We start from the raw sequence: 11636 nt of genomic DNA, 5'->3' as shown, positions 1-11636 counted from the left end.
GGTAATCAGTGTTTAATCTATTGATTCCTTAGTCATAGTCTTATTTACCTGAACTTTGACAAGAGGCACTCAGCAAATGCTTGCTAAGTTTATTCTTGTTTGTTTCTTTGTTTGTTTCCTACTTACAAAAAGCTGAATAAGCTATAGATTTGCATACAATAAGAGTTAATACTTTCTTGTCATTTATTAAGAAGGCAACACTTTTTTGTCAATTTCTTTTTCTTTCTTTTACATTACTATGTTAAAAGTGGTAAGTTTCATAATCAACTTTTCCCAGAAAAGTAAAGATGCTGTACTGCATATCGGACCCTGCAGTGACTAACATGGACCTATAAAGAAAAAAATTAATAAATATTACATGACTGAGTAGAATTTGAAAGCAGATAGAAAAAACAAATACAATAAACCATGCACATAGTATTCTTCCACATCTTATAAACATGCTAGTTTATCAACTCTTGAACATGACTTCAAGTTGAGAGTTTGAAGCCAGGTTTAAAGAACCTGTTGTTTGTCAAATACATTCTTTTGCATCTAAAAGGGTGCTGTACAAATTGCCGTAGTTCTTGAAATCCCTGATTGTTCAGAAATATGTTCATATTTTTAAGTTATAACTTATTTTTATCCATAATTGATGAACTACTTCCAAATTTAGGCATTCAAGTCCAATAGTGTGTCATTTCTATTCAATTTTCATGGAATGGGTCTCTCAGGCTAAAGTGACCAAACTTGTATGAAATTTTGCAACCTCAGTGCACATTAAAAAGTACTTCTCTAGCTTTATTTTATAAATGTAAGCAGGCTGCTAATATACCATATTTTGCAATTCCTTGAGGAAGTCATAATAAAACTTTTGATTATTTAATTTGTCTTTTATGTAATAAACTGATCCTTGAAGAGGAAAAAATGTGAAGGGCAGCAGGAATTAACTCTGGAAGGCATTTATCAGGTTAAGCATGCAAAGTGCCACTGCATGCATATTATTTAAGTTGGTAAGGAAATCAAGACAGTTTAAGAGGAAAATGATCCATAGTGAACGTGGTCTTCTGTTCATCACAAGAAACAGCAATAGCTAAATTTCTTGCAATATTGCTGCAGCATTAAATGATAATTTGATCATGTGCACAGCATAGAATAAAAAGTGAAGCAATATGCTGGTAAAACATTTTATTAGACTTTGGCAACAAAGACATAAAATTGAGTGAAATTACCTCATAGTGGAGAGGAAAATGACAAAAGCAGCCCTATCAGGTTTTTTTTTTATGTGTGAAGTTGATGAGGCTGAAAGAGTTGTATTGACACATACTTTGTCATGTGGCAGACTCTGAAAGAGATTTCTGATTTTTCTCTAACTCTCGGCCCACTTATCTGTTGGCATACCAATATCAAAATCCTAGGCAAGCCTGTTAACCTGCAGTGCAAAAATTTAGGATATTAGACTTGAATAAAGACTTCAGACGATAGGGCATACATTCTTACTAATTGACAGACTTATGTTAAAGTAATATTTTACCCAGAATTGCACAAAAAAGCACAAATTTTACCTGAAATTATACTGATAAGACCATATACTTGCTCTAAAATTCAAGGGAAATGAAAAAAAATAGTTATTTGATCTATAAAGAGACTGTCTTCCCATTCACTGGTAGGCTCAATTACAAATGCTTTTTTTGAAAATTAATTTAACACTTGTATGTGCTATGCTTCCACCATTATTTGTCCTAAAAATGACTATACATGCATCTTAGCAAGTCGTTTTGTACAAGTTCTCAATAAAGTATATTAAGGAGCAGTATATTAAGAATGTGGGCACTGGAGTCAGGCAGACCTAGGAATAATGTAGGAATCAACCTGTATCTAAACATATAATCCGAGACGCTGGGTTATATGCAAAAAAAGTGGCATCAGGATTGGAGGAAGACTCATGAACAACCTGCGATATGCAGATGATACAACCTTGCTGGCTGAAAGTGAAGAGGATTTGAAACATTTACTGATGAAGATCAAAGAACACAGCCTTCGGTATGGATTGCATCTCAGTGTCAAGAAAACAAAAATCCTCAGCACTGGACCAATAAACAACTTTCTTATCAATAGAGAAAAGATTGAAGTTGTCAAGAACTTCATTTTTTCTTGGATCAACAAGCACCACTCATAGAAGCAGCAGTCAAGAAGTCAAACGACGTATTGCATCAGGCAAATCTCCTGCACGAGAACTTCTTAAAGTGTTGAAGAGCAAAGATGACAACTTGAGGACTAAGGTGCGCCTGACCCAAGCCGTGTTATTTTCAATAACCTCATATGCATGTGAAAACTGGACAGTGAATAAGGAAGATTGTAGAAGAATTGATGCATTTGCGTTATGGTGTTGGAATAGAATATTGAAAGTGCCATGGGCTGCCAAAAGAACCAACAGATCTAGGTTGGAATATGTGCAGCCAGAGTGCTCCTTGGGGGCCAGGATGGCCAAACTTCATCTCTCATACTTCAGACATATTGTCAGGAAGGACCACTCACTGGAGAAGGATATCATGTTTGGTAAGCTCAGAGAAAAAGAGGAAGATTCCCCAGCAAGATGGATTGCAAAGTGTCAGCATCAATGGGCTCAAGCATGGCAACACTTGTGTTCCTTTTGTGCATAGAGTCGCTATGAATCAATACTGACTTGATGGTACCTAACAACAATAACACTGTATTTGGTGCGAGACTTAGGGAAATACCTTAATCTTTCTTAATTTCAATTTATTCATTTAAAAAACGATGATCACTAACAATGCATTCTGGTTTGTTTTAAAAATTAACTGGAATTCTTTGTATTAAGCTTTCAAGATAATTGCCTCAATAAATGGTAGTGATTATCTGTATTTTATATTGTCACTATCATTGCTACCACAATTACTATCTAATTCTAGAACAATGGTTTTTAAACAATTACTGCCCCTGATCAAACATTTTACTCCATAGATTGTGAAGAGAATATTTACACACAGCAAGAAAATCAAGGCATTCCTCTATTATTATGTGAGACTGTTTCATTTTCTTAGACTTTGGCCCCAAGATCTAATAGTGAAAGCTAGTCAGCTAAGTTGCATTCAATTTCATTATCCCCTTTAACCTGGTCCTTGTAAATAGGAAAACATCCAGATGGCTTAGAAAGAAAAACAGAAAGAACAGAGAGAGGAGAGGAGAAAGAGAGAGGTCATTTTAGTCATACTGTCTTTATGCTAGATGTCCTAGGATGCAGATTCAAGGTATTGTCAAATCCAGGAAAGAATCTGGGAACAGCTACTTCTGTGCATGGGATAATTTTTGGTGTTTGTTGTGGTTGTTGTTTTGGTGGTGGTGGTTGTTAAAACAGTTGTTTGTTTGAATCTTGAGGTTTGTTTATGTGTTTGTGTGTATATAAATGAGAAAAAGTAGAAAGAGAGGTTGTAATAAATATTAAGTCTTCTCTTATCCCTCTGTATAGGGGGCGCCACACATTGACTGAGTGAGTGAGGGAGAAAGAAAGAACTGCATGCAATGCATGCAATTTAAAAATATTTGGGGGGTGGGGTTCTAAAAATATTTTATTATGTTGTTATTGTTGAGAACACATATAGTAGAACTTGCACTTGTTTAAATTCTCACCTTTAGATACCTACACACCATCACTGTCTTCAAATTTTATGACATCCCTCCTCTTTAGCAATGGGCATCTTGCTTTGGGATTTGACTCCTTCAATTAAAGAAATTCAGGGAGCTTAAGCAAAAAATAAAGGAAGCTTGAATTCCCTGTAAAGCCTAGACCATGTCATCTACTCATTAATTAGCTGGTAGAACTTGGACAAGCTTCTTAGTTTCATGCATTAATTACTGGACATAGTACCACACACATTATGAAGTACATTGTGGCATATATGAAAACAAATTCCAAAGCTGCTCTCACATTCTTTTGCATGGCAGACACTCAATAACTATATATTTTTCATTCTGTATAGCCTTTATATGATTTGTTGTTGAAAACCATAAATTTTTCAATCTATATTTCCTTTACTTTATATGATTATAATATGAAACCATATTGAAAATTGGTGGTCTGTTCACAACATTGCGAACATTTCCAAAGGAAACACAAAATCCAATGATACAATTACATATTTAGTAGACTCTATTAGGTTATTTGAAGTTCTAGTGTGGTGACATAGGTTAAGCCCTGGAGGACTAATCTCAAGATTGGCAGTTCGAACACACTAGCTGTTCTTCAAAAACCCCATATACGGTTGGTATGAGTCAGAACTGACTTAATAGCACTTAACAACAAACAACATGATTAGACTATTTGGAGTCCTGATGTAGTCTTGTAGGATAAGCACTGGACTGCTAACTACAAGGTCAGTGGTTCAAACTCACCAGTTGTTCCTTGGAAACCCTGAGTTTGAACTGACTTGAAGGCACTTAACAACAACAACAATTAGACTACTGGCTTAAATTTCTGAATACAGGTCTTTATTCCATTCACACACTTCTTTAACAACATTATTTAAGATGGTTTCTTTTAACACGACACATGGATTGAATGTGGTGAATTTACTAGAATAGAGTTATAAACAAAGATAATTGTAATTATGAAATGTATTAGTGCTACTTGTGCTTATCAGGCAAAGATACAGTGTTGTGATACTCTCATAACATTTCCTTTCCGGTAAGCATTTATGAAATCTGTCCACTAAATCCTTCTTGGAATGCATGGGAGGAAATATGATCTGTGAAAATTCTCAAAGGCCACACAATGTTCTCACATCTCAACTTCTGCCATTGTTCTTGATTACAATGTCATCAAGTGAGTCACCTTACTTGCCAGAAAACAATTCACAATTTCTTAAGGGATTCTACAACCTCAAGTATCTTCTTCCATAAATGTTTTACATTAAAAATAATTTGTTTCAACTCATATAACAGAAAACCCAAATAAAACCTAAAACCTTAAATATGCTTTTTCTTTTCTCTTTCTCAACATAAAAGAACTCAGCAGGAGAAGTCATATTGGCTGCACAATGCCCCAGAGGTTCCACTTCTAATCTGAAGTTCTTTTATCTTTTAGATGGTTCATAGAAATAGTACTGCCACATCCATAATTCATACAGGAAGAAGGAAGAGGGCAAATGCAAAAGGAGGCATGTCAGTGAACTCAGAAGCAGTCTAACTAGCTTTTGCACTAGATTTTTCAAACAATTTTTCTTAAAATGTGTCATCCAGAATTGTGACAAATGGCTACTCCTAAATTTCCAGAGAAAATTGGGGTTCTTTAATTAGGGGAAGCAATGCAGTTCATGCCACAGTAACACATTTTCATTTCTATATGTTTTCAGAGAATTAGATTATGTTACTATATACTTAAATGGTGTCCTGGTGGGACTATAGGATAAGTACTGGAGTGCTAACTGCAAGATCACTCCTCCAAACCCAACATTCATTCCTTGGGAATCCTGTACATGGTTGCTATGAATTGGAATCAACTCAACTGCACTTAACAGCAACAACAACATATATATAAGCCAAATCTGTAGCAGATTCAAAAATGACAGTATTGTCTATCTCTAATTCTAATTCTAGAAATAATCAGTAAGAAATGTTTTGTGCAGAGGTGTGTAGGGTTTCTTTTTTAAAATATGTATAGGTAGCAGTTGAACTATGTCAGGGTTATGGACACTGACTGTAAAAAATTAGTAGAATTAAAATCACTGAGAATAACTCATGTGTTATTGTTATTGTTGTTGTTAAGATGCCTTCCAGTCAGTTCCAACTAACAGCGATGCAAAGCACATCAGAATGAAACACTGCCTGGTCCTGTGCCATCCTCACAATCATTGCAACTCTTGAGTTCTTTGCTACTGCCATTGTGTCAGTACATCTCATTGGGAGTCTTCCTCTTTTTCAGAGATGTTCCACTTTTCCAATCATGATGTTCTTCTCCAGGAAATGGCTCCTAATGATAATATATTCAAAATATAAGAAACAAAATCTGGCCATCCTTGCTTCTAAGGAGCATTGTGTCTGTACTTCTACCAGCACAGGTTTGTTTGTTCTTCTGGCAGGCCTTGGTACTTTTAATACAGTTCTCTACCACAATAACTCAAACGCATCAATTCTTCTATGGTCTTCCTTGTTCATTATCCGACTTTCATATGCATATGAAGCTACTGAAAATACCATTACTTGGACAGGCACACTTTATTCCTCACTGTGACATCTTAGCTCTTGAGCATTTTAAAGAAATCTTATGCAACAGATTTGTCTATTGCAAAGATTTGTCTATTCCCCTGCTTCCTTGAAGTGTTGACAGTGGATCCAAGCAAAAGTCTTTGACACCTTCAATGTGTTCTCCATTAAATATGATGTTATTTATTGGTCCAGTGGTAATGACTTTTGTTTTCTTTACATTGAGGTGCAACCCATACTGAAGGCTGTGGTCTTTGATCTTAATCAGTAAGTATTCTAAATCTTCTTCACTTTTCAGTAAGCAAGGTACTATCATCTCATAGTGTATGTTGGTAATTAGTCTTCATCCAATGCTGCAGCCACACTCTTATTCATATACACCAGTTTCTTGAATTATTTGTCCTGCATACAGATTGAAAAAGTATCATGGAAGGCTACAACCCTGACACATACCTTTCATGATTTTAAACCATTCAGTCTCCCTTTGCGATGCTCAAATGAATGCCCCTTTGTCTATGCACAAGTTCTTCATGAGCTCAATTATATGTTCTGGAATACTCATTCTTCACAATGTTACCCATAGCTTGTCATGATCCACAGAGTCAAAGCAATTGCACAGTCAATGAAGCACAGGTAAACATCTTTTTTGGTATTGATTTCAGTCAAGATTCATCTGATATCACCAATGATATCCCTTGTTCTCCTCCCTCAACTGAATCCGGCATGAACCTTTTTTTGGTGTATTCTTATAGTATTTAAAAAATATCTTTAGAAAAATTTTAATTACATGTAGTATTAATGATACTATCCAGTATCTTCATTCCCTTTGTATTTGTTGTTGTTAGGTGCCATTGAGTCGGTACCAACTCATAGAAACCTTATGCACAGCAGAACACTGTCTGATCCTGGGCCAACCTCACTACTGTTACCATGCTTGAGTCCATCGATGCTGCCACTTGGCCAACCCCTCTTGTTGGGGGTCTTCCTCTTTTTCTCTGACCCTCCACCTTACTAAGCATGATATCCTTCTCCAGTGACTGGTCTATCCTGACAAAATGTCTAAAGTATGAGAGATGCAGTTTGGCCATCTTGGCCTCCAAGGAGCACTCTGGCTACACTTCTTCCAAAATGGATCTTTTGGTTCTTTTGGCAGCCCATGGCACTTTCAATATTCTTCTCCAAAACCATGACTCAGAAGCATCAATTCTTCTACGGTCTTCTTTATCCACTGTCCAGCTTTCGCATGCATATGAGGTCATTGAAAATAATACCATGGCTTGGGTTAGGTGCATGTTTATTTAGAATAAGCACACATATGGATCTCTTCCAGTCAGTTGGCCAGCTAGCTGCCTTCCAAACTTTTTGGCATAGGTGAGTGAGTGCCTCCAGTACTTCATCAGTTTGAAAGATATCAGCTTGTATTCTATCCCTTCCCAGAGACTTGTTCTTTGCCAATGCCTCCAGTGTTCCTTGAACTTCTTCCTTTACTACCATTGGCTCTTGATTATATGCTACTTCTTGAAATGGTTGAATATTAACCATTTCCTCTTGGTAATTCTGTGCATTCTTTCCACCTTCTTTTGATGCTTTCTCCATCATTCAGTATTTTCTCTTCAGAATCCTGCAATATTTCAATTCAAGGTTTGAAATTTTTTTTTCAAGTTTTTTCAACTTGAGAAATGCTGAGTGTGTTCTTCCCTTTTGGTTTTGTAAGTCTAGATTTTAACTCATTTCATTATAATACATGATTTTGTCTTTTCCAATTGCCCTTTGAAAATGTCTATTCAGTTCTTTCACTTTCTCATTTTCTCCATCACTTTAGCATCCTATTGCTGGAGTGCAAGTTTCAGAGTCTCTTCAGACATCCATTTTAGTCTTTTCTTTCTCTCCTATTTTTTAGTGAACTTTGACTTTTGTGCTGTATGGTATCTTTATGTCATCCCATAATTTTTCTTTTCTTTGGTGATTGTTGTCTTATGCATCAAATATCTTCTTGACATGGTCTCTAAATTCTGGTGGGATATATTGTAGGTCATACTCTGGCTCTCTTGGGCTTGTTTTAATTTCTTCTGCTTCAGCTTGAATTTGCACCACTAGTCTGTCAGTTTGTCTTAACTGTGGTGACTTGTATGCTGTTGTGATGTTGGAAGCTATGCCACTGATACTTTAAACACCAGCAGGTTCACCCATGCTTGATGGATTTGAGCTGAGCTTGCAGAATAGAAACAGACTAAGAAGGAGAGGCAGACTTCTTCTGACTATTTAGCCACTAAATGCCTTAGGAAGAGCAGTAGTTGTCAGACATAGTGCCTGAAGGTGCAAACATTATTAACAGCACCCGAATATTGTCAGCTATAGTGCCAGAAGATGAGCCTCTCAGGCTGGAAGGCGCTCAAAATGCAACTGGGACAGAACTGCCTCCTCAAAGTACAGTTGATGTGATGACACAAATGGAGTAAAGCATTTGGTGCCTTCATTTGCTGATGGGAGTCTTAGTGTAGCACTGTGGGCTAATGCGTCAGACTGCAAAGTCATTTGAACTGCAATGTCAGTGGTTCAAGCTCACCAGCTGCTCCTTGGAAACCCTATACAGGGTCGCTATGGGTAAGAATCAACTCAACGGCGCTTAACAACAACAATCTTCATTTGCTGATGGGACACAACTTAAAATGAGGAGCATTGGCTTTACTAATCCATTAATAATCAAAGTATGGAATGTACAAAGTACATTCTAGTAAAATTGGAATGTACAAAGTACATATCTAGTAAAATTGGAAGTTGTCAAAAATGAAACAAAACGCATGAATATCGGTATCCTAAGTATTAGTGACTGAAATGGACTAAAATTGGCAATTTTGAATCTGAAAATCATATGGTTTACTATGGCTGGAATTAATAATTAAAATGGAATGCCACCACATCCATCATCACAAAGAACATTTCACAATTTACCTTGAAGTTCCATGCTGTTGTGATAGGATACCAACTATATGCCTACAAGGAAGACAACTATTTTTTCAAATTTAAACAGCAACCACCAAAGCCAATAATGATGAAATTGAAGAATTCTACCAAATTCTCCCATCTGAAATGGATCAAACTGATAAGTATTGGTGATTGGAAAGCAAAGTCTGGAAACCAAGAGGAAGGATCAGTAGTTGGAAAATACAGCCTTAGTGATAGAAACTATAATGGAGATCACATGACAGAATTTTGTAAGATCAATGATTTCTTCATTGCAAATACCTTTTTAAAACAGCATAAAAGATGACTATACATAGACCTCATCAGATGAAATACATAGAAATCAAATTGAAAACATAACTATATCTGGTGCCAACTGGTAATATGTATAACGATTTTTTGAAATGCTTCATTTCATAGCACTTATATATGATACACTGTTTGCATAAATGCTCAAAACTAGAATTACATAAACATTAAATTATTGTAAAAGAACTCATTAACAAAATAGAAAGATCTAAACAAAAATAAACAATGGAAAGGATTTGGTCATGTAAAGTCGTTCTATTAACAGAAATTTAAAAAAATTTGTATGGGCTATAATGGGATGTGGAATTTCAATAATGTAACAAAAATTTCAAACAATATATAAGAGCAAGTTTAATGATACTCCTAAAAGTTCATAGAAACCTTTATTAAACAAAATTATCAAAATGTACATTAATGTTTATCTAAATCTTACCATGAATGAATGGTTATTATATTCTTTGGCTAAACAATATTTTTCAAATATTTATATAATAAAACGTATTTTATTTAAGTGTGAACATTTTTACTTTAAAAAAAATCATAAGCAACACATTATGCTCTTGTAAAAAGTTTTGTTTAATATATGTTAGCATATAGAATGGCTGCGAAGCACATTTAAGTGCATTTTAGTTTCTCCAGGAAAGGACATTCACTATGAAAACAAAAACACATTACAGGTTGATACTATTTTTAAAACATCCAACAGTGACTGTTGACATTGTAGAATGTAAATTGTTTGTAATCTGTTGCTAGGGAATAATGACTACCTACTGTCATGGCATTGAGTCCCATTCATAGTGATGCTATAGGACAGAGATGTTAAGGTAGCAAACTTAAATACAAACAGATTACTTTGACTTTCTCCCATGGAGCTGCTGGTGGATTAAAACTTTCAGTTAGCATCCCAGTGCTTAAGTTACTGCACCAAGTGGGTAAAAATTCCAGGGGTTAAAAAAAAAAAAAAGATGAGATCCGCCTAAGTTGATCCAATGTACTGATAGTTTTGATGTCTGTTCAATAGAACCACAGACATCCCTCCTGGGACTATCAAAAGATAGCATCCTTGATTATAATTTAAATAAAGTAATGTCATATTTTATTCCAAAGCTAACATTGGAAGATACAAAGAATTTTATTTTAGAAACAAGAATAAACTTACAATGTACAATAATGATATTTTGTTAGAAAAAAGTCTCAGATTTAAAGATGACAAGTTTTATGTTTAAACATTTCAACATATTAGTCTAAGCAATCACAACTATATGCTTTATGTAATAATCTACTTCATTTGAGATATTTTTCTGTTTAAAAATTTTTATGTTATTGTTATGGGTATGTTATTAAAGTTTCCAACTGCTAAATACCTATTTTGTGTCAGTCTCTTAATCTCATATCTTATACTATGTGACAAATATACAAGATGTGTATTACTACAGACATTAACAGATGAAAACCATGTAACTCAGATATATTTAGCATTTAAGGATATCAAAAAAGAAAATTTGTAATTATTTGTCAAATTGCAAAATCATATTTTCCAAATAATATGAGAACAATCATTAACCCCCCCACAAGTTACAAAAACATGTAATACAGACAAGAATAAAACTTCAGAATTTGACATTGGGTTCAATGTACAGAGCAGAGTCTACACTATTAAGAAGATTTGTGTAGTAATAAACCATTTTCACAGTTGGATAGAATTGATTTGCTAGATGTGTTCAAAAGAGTTTCCTATGCATATGTTGAAACACCAACATTAGAGTGAATAGCTTGAAAGTTCTCTATTTCTGTATGTTTACATGTGTATGTTTGTGGTTTAATAATGGTATTACTTTTATTTCTTTTTAAAGCTTTGTATTAATAGTGCAGAAAGCTTAAATTTCAGTTTAATGCATGGAAAAATTCAATAGATCAGGAAAACACAGCTTTATGCTCTCTGAGGCCTGTCACCATTTTATTCATCACTTATTGGAAGAATAAAGGTTACCATTAAACTTCACCATCCATCTATTACTAACCATGGAATGGATTGATTAAAGCTTGGGCAGTGTGACATTGTTACATGTCCATCGGCATAAAGATTTATGGTTGAAGAGTTGAGAAAATAAAGCTTATTATAGAATATGACCTAGCAGGTCTGATTTCTAGGCATGAAGACA

General features: G+C 34.9%; 1 pseudogene; it reads right to left on the bottom strand.

Moving 5' to 3' along the window:
• Positions 1–241: 241 nt before the first annotated feature.
• Positions 242–11636, bottom strand: part of LOC102831896 — a 94865-nt pseudogene continuing 83470 nt past the window's right edge.

Source organism: Chrysochloris asiatica, unplaced genomic scaffold (assembly GCF_000296735.1).
Source record: "Chrysochloris asiatica unplaced genomic scaffold, ChrAsi1.0 scaffold00003, whole genome shotgun sequence".
NCBI classification, from domain to species: Eukaryota; Metazoa; Chordata; class Mammalia; order Afrosoricida; family Chrysochloridae; genus Chrysochloris; species Chrysochloris asiatica.
This window is presented reverse-complemented; position numbering and strand designations above follow the sequence as displayed.